The 15,518-nt window shown below is 45.8% G+C and overlaps 1 protein-coding gene across 8 annotated transcripts in view; it reads right to left on the bottom strand.

The window, feature by feature from the left end:
* Window positions 1-15,518, bottom strand: part of LOC143359908 (uncharacterized) — a 146,698-nt gene that overhangs the window by 73,411 nt on the left and 57,769 nt on the right. For 4 of the 8 annotated variants that reach the window (XM_076798270.1, XM_076798276.1, XM_076798275.1 and 1 more), the window contains exon 3: window positions 6,620-6,676. The exons of the other annotated variants lie outside the window; for them this stretch is intronic. The gene's annotated coding sequence lies outside the window, so the exon portion shown is untranslated. The remainder of the gene's footprint in view (window positions 1-6,619; window positions 6,677-15,518) is intronic. 8 annotated transcript variants of the gene reach the window in all.

Below are 15,518 nucleotides of genomic sequence, written 5' to 3'. Positions count from 1 at the left end.
GCTCTTCGAAATTATATAAATAAACTCCGGCGGTCTGTTTTCATCTAACTCGGAATTTGATCGCGGGAATAGTGGATTGCCTTCGTAAATTATTCTAACCTGGAAAGAGTTATTGTTACGCTATGTTTGACTGAGTGAGAGGTATGAAATATTGATCTTGAACTGTTGAGTGGGGTTTTATTTTCGTTTCGTTTGCTTCACTCGTCCGTAGAAAAACTTTCTTCATTACAAGAAGTAAAGGCTAAATAGATTTTCTGAAGAAACTCAAATTAATTCGTCGAATATATCGTAAATGACGATTTTTAATTTAAAATTATTGAGATTCTGAGGACGCATACATGAGGAATTATGTATCAAATTTATTTCTTTGGGAATACATTATTCTAAAAATATTGCTAAAAATGTGAGTAACACGTTCTTGTTATTTTGATGAAGTAATGCAAAATAGTCACTTTCAGTGCTCCGTAAAGGAATATTGCAACTATAAAGACTGCTGCTGAAACAATTGCCGTTAGCGAACCTGTTAAACTCCGTATCCACCCGCAATAAGCGCCTGCAGGTGCTACACATATTCCGTCGGTCGGTCAGCAAGAACCAAGGTAGCAAAATCGACGCAAAAACGGATGATTATGCAACCTAGTCCCAAGGCTCAATTTTTTTAGTGTCCCAGCTGCATCGGAAAAAGTGCTTCGGTTTCCACTGATATAACTAAACCCTCGAGAGCGAGGCCGGCCTGTTTTTCTACCCGAAGCCGAAGTATTTATATCAAAAGCGGCGCGTGCGTGCGTGCGTGCGTCTTTTAAGATCTCCCTGTGTTTGCCTTTCGTGGTATCGAATAAAATATGTCACGCATAGAAAGAGAAAGAGTGAGAGAGAGAGAGAGAGAGGGGCGACGTCGACGACACGCACGAGCGAGCAGTTCAGGGTGCAGGGTTCGGGCATGTGGAAAGTTCAGCACGAAAGAAACACGAGCACGAGCGTGAGCGCGGACACCTCGCGCTGCTCTGTCACTCTTCCCTTCGCGCGTTTACCTTTTAAAGGTCCCACGGAAGGCAGCACGTGCACGGTAAATAAAGGTCGGGGCACGTTGCACTGGTCGCCGACTCGTTTCTTCGTTTAACGACTCCGGCCGGGTCGTTGCTGCGTTATCTGCGGTCCCCGCTATCTTATAACGCTTCGTGCCATCCGGCTCGTCCTCCCTCGTTCAAAACCCACCCCCGAGCCGGCCGGTCCATTGAATTCGGTTTAGTTTCTTCCCGGTGTTATCGATCGTCCCCCGCGCCCCCGTTTGTTCTTCCCTCTTATCGTTCCGCGCCCCTTCTTATCAATTTTTCTCTCCCCTCCGACTGCTCCTTTCGCTTTTGCCGCAATCCCTTTCCGCCCTCGTTTGCACGCCCTGCCCCTCCGCCCCACCCTCCGCCGTTGTTGACTTTCCTTTTAGTCGTATTTGCCGACCCTATCTCTTGTTTGCCACCCTCCCACCACCTTTTCGATACAACTTGATTTTTACTTGCAACACCACTTACCGTGTTTGCGCTTCTTCACAATAAATCCCTCGCTCCCTCCCCCCTCTTCGCCGTTGCCCTTTTCCATTCCCCCGGTTCTCTCATTCTCTTCTTGCATTATGGTTTCCTCGAGATCGCCTATCGCCGAGGACTGCATCGATCTAACCAGAGGCTCGTTTCATAACGGCTCAGTTTTTTCTTCCTTCCAACGAGGGAGACCCACCATCCTGCCCACGTCCTTCCAGGCGTTTTTTCCATTTTTACTTGTAACCGCTCGGCGTGTTTGCGCCTCCCCGTAATCACTTATCTCCCGTTCCTACGCCCCGTCTTGTTTGCCGATGGCTTTGTTCTCGAAATCGCCGGTCGGAGCTGCGCTGATCAGGAAGCTTATTTTACCGGAACCCGCTCTTCAATTTTCTGGTTGGTACCTCGTTCTCGTTTCTTCGGACGCTGGCTGGTGTAAAACCGACGTTTACTGGGGACTGGCGGGGGGAGCACTTTTTGTGAAAATTTCTTTCTAGAAGAGTAATTGTTATCAGTAGATTCCTATGCAGAATAAAAAGCTACATTCAGTTTTCTTTTCGATCATTTTAATCGGCCGAAAGTGATACAGCGCGTCTTCAAGTTCTTGAAATATTTTTACCATTCTGCCTCTTTCTAACCTTTCCTCGTTGCACCCCTCTAACACTAGGTTTACGGAGCATTAAAACTGAGTATTTTACATTACTTTATCAAAATAAGAAGAATGTGTCTATCCAAGTTTTCAGCCATTTTTTAAATAATATATACCTAAGGAACTAAGTTTGTTGAGTAGTTCCACGTAGATCGATCTTCACAATCTCAATAATCGTAAATTAAAAATATTACAACCCGTCATTTTGACTGGTCCCGTGAACCTAGTGTTAAATCCATTCTCATTGACACTATTTCTACGCAGAGGGTTAAGTCTTCTTTCCAGACCTTCGCGACCCATATAATCAAGATGGGACCGCGTTAAACTAAGAAACTGAATAATAAAGACGATAGGTGCTACATAAAACTTTGTCATTTCTACTGATATGTTCTCTTGCATCGGGGGAACACCTCTCTCCTCAGTTCCTCTTTCTTCGTCCGTGCTTTCCAAGATCGCCGATCGATAAGGGCCGAGGGAGCTTGAAAAGTTTGAGATCTCTGTGAGGGAGTCCTCGGAGAGAGAGAGAGAGAGAGAGAGAGAGAGAGAGAGAGAGAGACCGCAAGGAGGCCATCACCCCGCCACGAGTTTCCCTGTCCCCGTCTGAAAAACGCTCTCGAGTTTCTAGGCTCGGGCTTCTAATCTCCGCTGGTTAAATATAACGCTTCCTCTCGCCCGAGGCTCCTCCCTTCCGGTCTCGCGGCAGCCTCTCGTTGCAGCGGGAGGCTCTCTCGCCCGGTTTTCCTTTCCTTTGTTGCATCAGTAAACAGGTTAGCCAATTTTTCTGGCGCAGGAAGCAGGAACGTGAGAGAAGCACTGGAATAAGAATGTAACGCGGCTCGCCGAGGCGACGGGGGGTCCGAGAGGTGAGGGCGCACACGGCTATCTTTAGGTGTGCAACTTTTACGCGTACAAAAGCGCTCGCGACCCGCACCAACACTATCGCGAAAAGGCTCTCTCGCGTGTACGTACGTAGACACCCGTATATATATATATATATATATATATATATATATATATATATATATATATATATATATATACGTAGAAGCGGACACACACGTGCCGTGCATATTGTTCGAGCAGGTTTTTCGACCGAGATTAAGAGCGAGCACGTACACCTCGCGATACTCCGCACACGAGCCCGTCCGGCTAAGTATGCCAAGGATTACCGGTATGAACTTTTACGTACTGCCTACGAATGCAATAATCCGATAATACAACGAGCAGGAAACCGTTTCGTCGCCGCCCGCCGCGCGACAAATTAACGAGGATAGTTCGAAAGTCGCCGGTGTTGTATCCGCTGCGTCGCGTCGCGTCGCGTCGTCGCCGGCCGGAAGTTAGTTCGCCGACGGGAAATACGACGCTTAGGGCAATTAGAGGATCGTGTGCCCGCCCGGCCGATTTGATCGCTTCTCGCCACCGTGAAACCCAACGCGGATTAACTCGACGATGGAAATTCTCCGACTTTCTTAGCCTCGGGAGGAGAGCTGGGTGGAGGGGAAGGGGAGAGGGGGTCTAACTAGGGGATTTGCGCAGGTGCGCGATATTATTCCAGATGATGTGAGCTGCTCGACGGTGTTGTTTCGGCGAGTGGAATTTTTCCGGGTCCACTCATCTCGATTGCCGGTCCCGTTCTCCGACAAGGACGTCGATATCGTCGTTGTTGACGATTATTTTTAACTCCCCGCTGCTGACGGAACCGGGTCACTCAAGAAGAGTTTTTATTTTTGTTGGTACAATGCTGCTCGCGAGCGCCGGCCCGCTTGGACCTTTTTTCGAGAGTGTCGGATGTATCGATGTTCCGCTCGCAGCTTTTTAATTACCGGGGCTGGTTGCCACCGACAGTTCTGTCCGTCAGCGTTGAGTGATAGAGCATTTTGATATTATGAAAGGAACTCCGTCTAGTGTCGTACCATGTTGTCGTTGTACCATGTCTATTTCATTTTCTAAATCTGTAGTCTCAATTGTAATATTGAATCGTGTCGAAGCTGCGGCCAGGTATTTTTCATAAAACGATACTTGCGGTCACTAATAACAGTTCACTGTTGAGCGAAAGAGCAGCTTCATTGTACGGGGAGAATTATTTCAAGTATTTCTGCACTATACGACTGACTGTATATTCTTAATATTAAAATATTTTGAAGGTATTTCTTTTTTAATCTAGACGAAACTCAGGACAATTAGGTTAGCTCCTGATGTAGTCCCAGTTGTAAACATGACCTGTCCTCTTAGTTCTACGAAGGGGAAAGTGTATTTTTTAACAGACAACGAAAATATAAACCTTTTTACTATAAGTAAAAAAGTTATGACTGAACCGAGTGCTTTGGCACTGAAATTTAAAATATCTCAAAAACAGCTCAAATGAAGCTAACCTGCCCCTTTGAATATAGACATTTTACGGTAACAAGTACATTTTTCAACGAAAAGGAAAGACGTGAATATATAAAAGAGTGCAACACGTTCTAATCAGGCGACCTTTCCATCGCGACCAATTAGAGCTGAAGTCGTCCTACAGTCGTTTAACTATCTAAAATGTCGTTTTAATGTCAGCAGTCGACTAATCGAACGCAAGGAAGTCCGCGTTGCCGCGCGATTACGATTACACGGCCTCCGAGAGAAGTTTATCGATCGTGGGCGTGCTTTGTCGTCCGCGGGAAATTTATGCGATCGCCGGACCGCCGATAAATCGTGGCTTGATTAACAGCCACCGATACCCGGGCCCCGATAATCGTGTTTGTCCTTTGGCGAAGGCATCGCCTGATCGTCAAGCCAGCACCCGAGTTTCTATTTTCCCGGGGAGCGTGCCGGCGCCCGCGCCGCTCCGCGCCGCGCCGCGCGCCGCCGCCGCTTCGTGGTCACGGCCAACAGGCTGAAAACGCTTGTAGTATTAGTATTCGCTCGCTTGCTCGCATGCTCGCTGGCTTCGCTCGGCCGTCATTTTGCGTAACAAGCTAACGTTCCTCCGTTTTACGAGCGACCTCGGGAGGGCACGTGGACGGACAAAATTCAGCCGCGGATTATCGCGATCGCGAAACTTCCGCACGGAGAATGCGCCGCGATTACTCGCGCGACTTCCAGGTCCCGGCTCGCACGTTCCGCTCGGAAACGTTCGATATTTTCCCTCGTGATAATCGTTTATGGTAATCGCAGTATCTATTTAAAGTGAAAACGATAACGCCTGATGTCACAGTGTCCCGTTTTATTATCGTCAGTCACGATTTGATGCTGAAATGCGTGAAAATTTCGAGCGTTCACTTTTGCATTAGAATTTTAGAATCACGAGTCTCTAAGTACTAATTAGAGAAAACGATCACCCAGCTGATGATTCTATGCATTTATGACAAATATGGAGCGATACAGTCACGTAAACAGATTATTATGACCGAAGGACGTCGATATACTAGTTTCAACTTGTTGAAATGATTAATAAATGAACGGAATTTGTACCTTGCTCCTGTCTGTTAAGATCTTGTGTAACGATTAGACGACCTTCGCGAGTGCCGAAGAATATTTATCCTTTTCTTTTATTACGATTTTTAGTTTACTAGATTTTCACAAATATCAAATGTCCTAGCGAGTTTCCTCTGGGCTGCACTGTTATTTTCCATAAGAATGCGGACAGGAATCTGCTATAATCGCTTCTGTAAACAATTGGAAACCTCCCGAAGGTCCCACATCCTCGTATGACACGTTTACACTATATGTAATTTTCCTTTGTATTCTTTGTAATGTCTGATAAGTAGATATTGTATCAAAGATTAATTTCTCTTTAAAAATAAAAAACAACAATAGTTGGACTCGCACAATATACAAACATTTTTAGCAAGCACAACTTACGATTCATTTTTACGCAATGAACAGACATTTTTAGTAAATAAACTCGTGATTTGTCATTACACAATCAGTGAACATTCCTGGCAAATGAAACACAGTTTACGGTATCGTCATCAGTAGACTGCGGATTACATGAATTTATGACGAAAATTTATAACTGAAATACAAGATGGTGAAAATATTAAACGAATTTTAAAAAATTGTTACACTATTTTCGACTCGTCAAAATTATTTGAAGAAAGACTTCGTTTCATTTCTGTTTCTCACGATTGGACAATTTTTTCCCGCTGTCTACACATCAAGATTAATTAAGACTAATCAAGACTAATAAAGAACACTGTTTTGCATTAATTAAGATATAATGTGGTATACAAAACCGTACGTATTTTTGTGGCAAGGAATCTCAATCATCCCTATACAACGTTATCGTCTCAATATTCTCGAATTCAAACAGTATCCAGCGACTGAATTCAGTATGGTAGAAGTTACATGAATTATGCATGTGATTGTGGCTCGTCGGACGATAGGTTCAGGGACTCATGACGGTCTTGTAGTATTTATCAAGCTAGATAGCGAGTAGTAAAAAATTGAAGCGTAATTACATCACCTAGTTCACGCATGTGCTCCTCGAGAAAGGGGCCAACGATGAAGAAAGAACCCGTACCTGTAACATAAAAAAATTCTTATCAGATAAGCCGTACTTCGATCAAAACAGACAACAACTAACTCTCCGTCAAATAGTTCGAGACTGGTCCGATTTTTTCGACGAATCCGTGTGACGGCATTTTTAACTTTTTAGCGGTGGCAAAAATACGTTCGTCGGAAAAAGAAAAAGGTTTTCGATGAGCGAGAGAGAGCGCGAGAGAGAGGGGGGGGGGGAGAGAGAGAGAGAGAGAAAGAAGCGAGGCTCGATTGAGCGAAGACAAATATTTGGGCGGAACCGACGCGAGCCGGAATGAACGCAATTGCGTGAGCCTTGCGCGTATTTTCGAAGGTGGCAGTGACGCCGTTGGCGAAATAGAGCCGAAACGCCGCGAAAATAGAGCGTGATCCGAACAACGTGGCATTCGCTGGAAACTTTTTCGAGCCCCGTGGTTCCCCCGCCCTTGCATTGTTGACCGCAATCCCGCCGGCTGTTTAGTAGCAATAAACTTGATGCTTCCAAGAGATCCCGACTGTGACTCATCGTACGAACAGTGAAAACACCGATCCAGTCTGCCAGAAATTTGCTACACTGCGCATCTTTACGCGAAACAATAATTACTGTGATTTCCCTAAATATGTCGCCAAGGTCTGGATGATAAACGTCGCGGAACTATCCCCACTACCGCGGCGTATGCCCCGTGAGGGGTCGCGAAGCTCGAGAGTCCCCTGCACGATACACGACGCTGGCCAGACCCGTGTTTTGGACATATAACGAGTGGACACTCAGTCGATTATAAGCGACGGAAGTTAACATGAAAAATAATGAACTTTGAAATTTCTTCGTAGCTTGCCGAACAACACTGTAACAAATGCTTGCTTGTTTACTGTCTCCACGATCAACGTTCAAAAACTCGCGCGATTCGTCTCAGAAAATTCCCGGACGCTTCGGAGCCGAATGGATGATGCGTTGTGTGCGAGACGCGACACCGCCGCGCGCGAAACTTTGACGAAACAAACATCTTATCAGAAAGTTGTTTCGCGGAGTCCGCCGAGGTGGTCGGCAACCTTCCCCGGCAAGAAAACTGCGTTGCCGAAGCGAGCTGCCGGGGTTTTCGCCGGGCTGAAAGCTGATCGAGCAAACACGGTCTCGCTTCGCAAACAGAGACGCCGATGCCGAGGACCGAGAGGGATCGGTCCGCGGAAGAATCCCCGGGCGATGGTAGAAAAATGCAGAATTGACTCACTCGTTGGATGGTTCAGGCGTTTTCGCAGCGATAAGCGCGAAACGCGAGCGATAGCCGCCGCGCGTTATCTGCTGCGACGCCGCGAGTCGACTGCGATCGCGGATTCGCGCGTGTATTCTGTACGAACAGCCGCGGAACGTACGATCCGCTCGACCAACAGGAAAATTCGCGCATTTCCTCGGTCGAAACTTGTCCTTGGCCTGACGCGAGCTGGAACACGCTGGGGAAATATTTGCACGGTTTGTCCCGTGACGGGATTCCGAGAAAGATTGCTGGTAATTAGACCGCGGACTTTATGTACTCGTTCATGACAATTGTTCCATCCACAATAGGGAAAGCTACCAATTACTTCTAGTATTTCTGTTTGCGCAATTCTTTACAACTGGCCTGGGCAACTTCTTCACGACCCCCACCACTGGCCACTTCATGTTACCCTAGCGTGCTTTTATCTCTCCTGAAGACAACCTTCCGTGTAGGTTCCTCGCCCTTTTCTCCCACTTTCCATAGGAGCATGGTGGGGGGTCCCAGGAGCGGGGAGAGGACTCGCGTTACGCTCGCGAGCCACCACTTGCCCAGGCTTGCAAATTCTTACGGATTTATAATCTGTTTATCTGGAATACGATAAAATGCAAATTTTGAGGAAGATTTTTCTCATCATCTTCCGATGCTTTTTACGACGGAGATAAATTGAATAATTTTCATGAGGGAGAGCTGCGATCTTCGGAGTCATTGTGTCGGTGGCGCTTTAGGTTGCAGATTAATTGCTCGCACGCTATTGATCGTCATTGGACGCGTTAATAGTTCAGTAATTACGGTTTCATTGTTATTCAGTGTTTTTGCCATATCGAACGTTGTCCGTAACTCAATGGTATTCCTCTGTTTGCTGATCGATCGAGATTCTCCTCGCGTAATGGCGTCGCTCGTTATTTGCTTTTTGCTACAAAGACGTTTATCGACCTCCTCGGACGTGCCGATAACTGGCGGGATTTCTGTTGCCTACGAGAAACATCGATGTTTACGAATTATGCAACGCAACAGACGATTATTGACGCGATCCGAGAAAAATGCTCCGCGTGATTCGAAACGATTCGAAGTCGGTCGATTGTTCGGCAGCTCGTTTCGATTCGCTGTCCCGAAAATCGCTGACTTAGGCTGCGCGGAGCGAGAAGATTATGAAACTCGGCTAGAGTCGGCCGCGTTCGGCTCGCAGCTCTATTCACGTGCAGTTTCACGTGCGCCAGAAATGTACGTTTTCTAAAGTCAGAGGTCTAAGCATAAGCAAAACCATTCCCGAAGTCCATGCTAAGCATATTAATTTTCAGCCGCTGTGAATCAGTTTTCTGGTCTCGTATTCTCTGTACAACTGGGATCGTGTTTCATAAATTTCTTCTTCGTATAGAGTGACCGCCATTTCAATAATCTGCTGCATTAGCTGCACCCTGGGTTATCGGGATCTTCATTAACTATTCTTTTTTTTTTTCAGTTGCTACATCATAATCCATACTTTTACTTTTCTTTTTAATTGTTACGAGTAGACTGCGGATTTTATGCGTTTACAACAAAAACGAGTGGATGAAATGTAAAACAGTAGAAACATTCAAAGAGTTTAAATATTCTGTCGCAGTATATCCAGCGTATCACAATGATCGCGAAAAGAAAGCAATTTATATATGAAATAGTGAAACTAATGCAGACAATTTTTATTTTCCATAAAAATCCCCCGTCTAGGTACGAAGTGACGATTTACTTTTAATCGTTCCAAAGTGCCATTTTATCGCTGCAGCGGAGTAATATAGAGGATGGTGTGTTTATTTGTTCAATGGAGTTAATGAGATTGAAGGTACGCTTTCGAGCAAAGCTGTACCGTGTTTATTTGTGCAAGGGACTCTTTGGAACGGAACTACGCAAGCAATAAAGCTAGGTTAAGCTATCATTAAACACAGATGGAGTGCCCGTATCATTTCAAGCTAGTATCGTTCGTTACGTTCGCAGCGAAGAATGCGAGATCTGCTTCACGATAACATTATCGCTGTTGATAATTTGGAAAAATACCGTAAAACAATTAGTAACGTTTTAAACGACCCGATTGAGTCATCTGCGAGATGAATTTCGACTGAAAAGAAAAGCCGGTCAATTTGGGGGGTCCTAACGATCGCGCAACCGGCATAGTTAAGCGTGTCAGCGTAATTCGCGGCGGAGCGCACGAGCGTGGAACGCTCGGCACGGCCATTCACGGAGAAGTGGATCTGGTTTAAGGCGGATCCGCGGCGGACCGCGGCACCGGCTTGCGTACGCTAGCCGCCGAGAGTGAACCGGTTCACTCGATTTCATTCATTTGCCGGATAATCGGCGTGTTCCTGTTTGCGGCTCAGGGACGTACGTACCGGGCGCGCGAGTGTGCACGGCACTCAAGGTCCCCGGCACGTGGTTCCGCGCGGCGCTTTTACGCTTTTCCTCCCCTTCCGTCACGCTCGTCGTCGACGACGACGACGACGACGACGACGACGTAGACGTCGACGGGCTGTGCTCGCCCAGACGCAGACGGGGGCCGAGAGGATTCGGTCCGCCTCGAAAGTGGTATGGGACGCGTGAAAGTCAGACGCCGTGCGTTCCTGACGCGTCAAGACGCCCGCGACTACTGCACCCGGCTTATGGAACCGACTTCCTCGTCACTTTGCCTTTTTCTTTTTTCTGTCAGCGTCGCTTGCCTTGACAGACTCCAGCCGATTCTTAACCCCCCTCGAAAAGGGAGACGCGTCTTGCGGAGTATGGCGCAGCCTCCTGTATCCGAATGCCGTTATTATGCCCGCCGAAGAGTGTTGCTCGGAGAAACGCGTTTAAGAGAAATTGTGATTGTCATTGTATTGCTGTCCTTTTATATTTTACTGGTTTATTTTGATGTCGAACACCGCGTTGCTCAATTCTTATACGTCCCTCGTTTTCGCAACTGACGTGTCTGATTGACACACTCGCAGCAGTGCCCTTTTCTGTCGCAAGTTTTGCTATTAAAAATCACAAACTTTCGTGGCATACGTGGCAAATTTTATTATTGACAAAGATCGTTGAATACTCGTATTGTTCTGTCGCATAGTGTATCGATTCGAGAACTTTCTATCTATACTGTCCTATCTATTTATGACTGCACACCTACATGCCAGTTCGTATCCAATTCCAATAAACGCAGGTCTTTCATGAATCTATTCGGTGTTGTGCCAGTTACTTATACTATTATTATTATCATCGCTATATTCTCTTTTCTGTGCATAATTGGCCTTGAACACTATGAGGACGCAGCCATAGCTCTACGAAATTGCATAAGGGCGTGGTTCAGCCAGGAGACCGTTTTAGAACCGGACCAGAACATTCTGTTATTCGCATAATGTTTCCGAGAAGCAATCGCTTTCTCCTATCGCACACTTCTTTCGAATCGATTAAACAGAATCGACCACAAATTAAATTCAACCGGAATTTTCTTATACTTAATTTCCTCGTTACTCTCTTTTCTGGTATCCCATAGAATTAAAGTAATTTAATTACTGAATGAATAACTTTTTAACTCTTTCACATCCTCTGTCACACAACCCTTAGAAATCACAACAAAAATCAATTCTCAAACTCGGACAGAAAATTCTGTCAGAAATGTATAGGTATATAATCAGTGCAATAGTAACCGTATTAAATAAATAATATTCTACCGACGGCTACAACCAAATCATAAAACTCATAGGAAGGGGTTGAACGAAAGTACCCAACCGAACATTAACGTATATTCCACAGAAAAATTAAAATATTCTTCCCAGTGCAAATTTCTTTAGCACCAACACCACCAAAAGTACAAAAGCGTCTCAAAGGTATTCTAAACAAATATATTTACCATATGTTAGTATATTCAACGGTTCTTTTCCTCAAAAAATGTCGAAACGGCCCGTCGCTGTTTATTCCACGTGAATTCAGGGCCACAGCACAATAATCAAGCGGCGTGGAATTACGAAATATTAATTGTAAAATTACGAAATCAAAGATTGTTTGTTTGAAAACCCGTTCGTTCTGCATGTATGATCTGTAACGCCGCTCGCGTGTACGTCCGCTGGTTACGAAACCGGACAACAAGTAAATTCGAGCGCAGCTTTTTGGCGATCGATTTATGGAGATCGCGCGCGGAAGATCGGCTTGCATAAGGGGGCACGGTTATCGATCGCTGTGTTTCTGTACGAGCCGGTTGCCCATCGTTTCTTTTGGCTCGGGTGTCGCTATTACGGGCGTCGCGACGACGCACGTTCCAAGTCGCATTCTTTCGCGCGTTTTTCGCTCGCCAGCCATAGAAAGCGTAGAATAGGAAGTCCGCGGGTTTCTTGATCGATTTATGTAACGCCCGGTGACAAGCCTGTCGCAAAGAAAAGCGTCTCGGGAACGGAACGTTTACGTAACGGTAAAAATATCGATTATGTCGGCCGATGGGCTCGTTCCGGGCCGCGTCGGAATTGATCTACTGCGCAGATACCATGCGAATATGACGGCTATCCTCTCTTTCGAAGGGTCGTTCACTGTTCCAACGTGAGAATCCTATTTACGTTCGCCGCCGAGTTATTAGCTGGCCAGACGTCTTCGGTCTCTCGGAAAAATATTTTTCTTTCTTCAATCCATTTGCATCATAAGGAAATATGAAAAGAAGGCTGTTTTTGTTATTATATTTAAGTACAAAAATGACTACAAGCAAAAGAACTTCATATATTTCAGCATTCCAAGAAAAAGTAAATTGAGCGTATATATACCCTAATGATGCAAATGGGTTAATTTCATTGCATTCTATCGATCGATAAGTCTGAACACCCTTGTGCTAGGGGTATACTACTTTTAATGTTCATAATGTTCATAATTCTCTCGGTAACTTGTTGGTCCTTGTATTTTTCGTTTTCGAACGCTTATGAAGACGTGGCACGTAATAGGCGAGACTGACGTAACACAAACTCTGTCTTAATCAGTACAAATATCGTATAGTTGCGAAGGAATTATTGGCTAGATTAAAAAGAGAATGAAAAGTTACCGAATTATTTTAATAAAAATAATGCAATATTCTGTTGCGATCACACTCCGCTTAGAAAACAAGTAATCATTACCCCACGAGTGTGTAAATAATCAGTTCAGTCAGGATGTTAAACAATTTTGAACGGGGCTGATATTTTGCGTGAAACAGGATCAAAACGCAACAAACTACCCTCCGTCCAGTAGTATAATTACTAAATCACGCAGCATCGTCGCAACCGGTTGAAGCGAAAGGCGTCACTCGGGTCGCGAAGGATGAAAGAACCCGGAAATCAGATTTACGACACCGTCGGAGCGTCTTCTGCGCAGCTGGCGTGTCGCCGACGTATTAATACGTTGTAAACAGAAAACTGTCTTGCACAAGTCGGCGTCGCCGGGATCTCGTTCGAAATGTCAACAAAGCGGCAGATGTTCGCGCCATTTGTTCGGCAAGGAGGCGAAAGAGCCCGCGGAATAATACGCGGTGAGCGTAACACACGGGTCGGGTCGGGTCGGGCCCGCGGCCCGATTAATACACCGGGTGTTCCGGAACAAGCGTCCGTGAAATTAACAGACGTGTTTTAATTACGGGCTCGTTGTGTGTAGAATGGCGGGGAGGGTTTATGGGGGGAGCTCAAAGGCGGCCTCCATTGCTATGCACGCAGCTGTACAGACCGGGTCTGGAAGGATCAAAAGCGGCGACGTGCCTTTTTAGCGACTCGAACTGTTGAGGAAATACCCTATTCCCGCGAGAGCTATGCCGCCACTCGACTTTGAAGTAAATGGAGGTGAAAGGTCAACATTTCGAAGCTTTTATCGCTCTAGATATTCGCGAAAAGCGGTCGAGAGTGTTCTGTCGTATAGATTCCTCGGGCTCTCCACGTTGCGAAACACTTGACTAACCGAACCGACGTTTACTATAAACCGTTCTTCATAGTACGCTGCTCCGCGCTTTTTGCGAATTGAAAAACTTTCGAACACAGCGTGTCCCAGTATTGATGGCACAACCCGCAAGCGATTGTACCTACACACGAGAAAAGAAGTCGAAAATACGGAATCAATTTTTCTGAGACCTTTTTTAATGTATATTCTGTCTATTTTGTATAAAATATTCTATCCTATAATATCAAATATTTGTTGTGATCCTGATAAGAAGATACAAACCGGCGCAGCTCATTACAATATTGGTCTACATAAACAGAATCGTTGTTGTTACGACACATTTTCATGTCGTCGAACACTGAATACAAATCAGCACTTACCTATTCTTCTTCGCGTAAACATTGGCGCACACGTGCTGGACGAACTTTGATATCTGTTTTTTATCTGTACTTTCCATTTGTGTTCACAGCGGGGATTATCGCATGCTTGGTCGTACCATAATTATGACTGCACCCTGCATATTTTGCTCCTGGTTCTTTAAGGGGGAAATTTCTATCTCTTTTGACAAATGATGTCCATATTTCAGAAATTTTTATTTATTGTACCGTTTGTACTGCCTGTGGGCTGGAGCGCGCTGGGAATTTGTTTCACTGTGAAAGCGACACCTGTCTTCCAAATTGTCCGCAATCAAAAATTTTGGGTTTCGTCTCCCCGAAATACAATTATCAACTAACCAACGTGTAACTATTGAAATCGAAATGTTCCACTTTACTTAGCAAATTCATGGAACTTCCGGTAGTTGGACAAGAAGTACGCGTCCCATCGTCTGGCCGGTAGAAACAAGTAAATGGACTTGATAATACGCGGTTACAATTTCACGTTGATCGATCTAATACTTTCCTCCTAATCGTGTCAGCCAACTGCGGAAAAGTGGTTTCGAGGAAACCGCGTTTAAAGTTGTCAATGGGTATACCTATCAGCACGGTGCGCTATTGTTTCGCGAGCTGTATCCACGTAACTGCTTCGAATTTCTCTTTGAAACTTTCAGTGCATAATCTCCACGTGGAATAAAAAAAAAAGGATCGATTTCGTAAAATTGCAAATGGGGCTATCTCTTCGCCTACAGGCTGATTCGGCCGAGTGTGCGCCACTTAAACGACTCGTGGCCTATTTGTGCTATTATTATGGAACACCCTGTATAGTTCAGAGCAACGGAATCGAAACGTTCGAGGGAATCATACGGAAACTTCGCATTCGAAATTATCCTGCGACGCTATAGCGGAAGGCAGTGTGCAGAAAATGTTGTGCTTGGGTCACGAAAGACCCGATTCGAGTCCTGAATCGGAGAGAACGGGCACAGTTGATTCGCGGGCTCGTCCAGCTCGGCCACGGTCGTCACGGGACCTTGTTCACGCAGCGAGCACGCATCGCGTTGCCATAACACGTCAAGGAGGCTTATTGTTCCCTGCGGACGGAGTCAGCCGTTTACGACTGCGTTTTCGCGAACCGATTCCTCCCCTCCCGCGGAACGCTCCGTTTAAATTGCAAATCGCGGGAGTTTTCTAGAAACCGGCCGTCGAGGGGCGCGATAAGCAGCTCGCCATTGGCGGAGCACGTGCACGCGCGGCGAACGAAACCTCTGGAACCGTTTCTTTCCTGTGTTTTTGCGCTTCGTCGCTCCGCGCCGTGCCGGCCTCCTCGCCACGGTTGCTT

Source organism: Halictus rubicundus, chromosome 12, assembly GCF_050948215.1.
Source record: "Halictus rubicundus isolate RS-2024b chromosome 12, iyHalRubi1_principal, whole genome shotgun sequence".
Lineage (NCBI taxonomy): Eukaryota > Metazoa > Arthropoda > Insecta > Hymenoptera > Halictidae > Halictus > Halictus rubicundus.
Note: the sequence above shows the minus strand (reverse complement) of the source record. Positions and strands in the feature narration are given on the sequence as shown.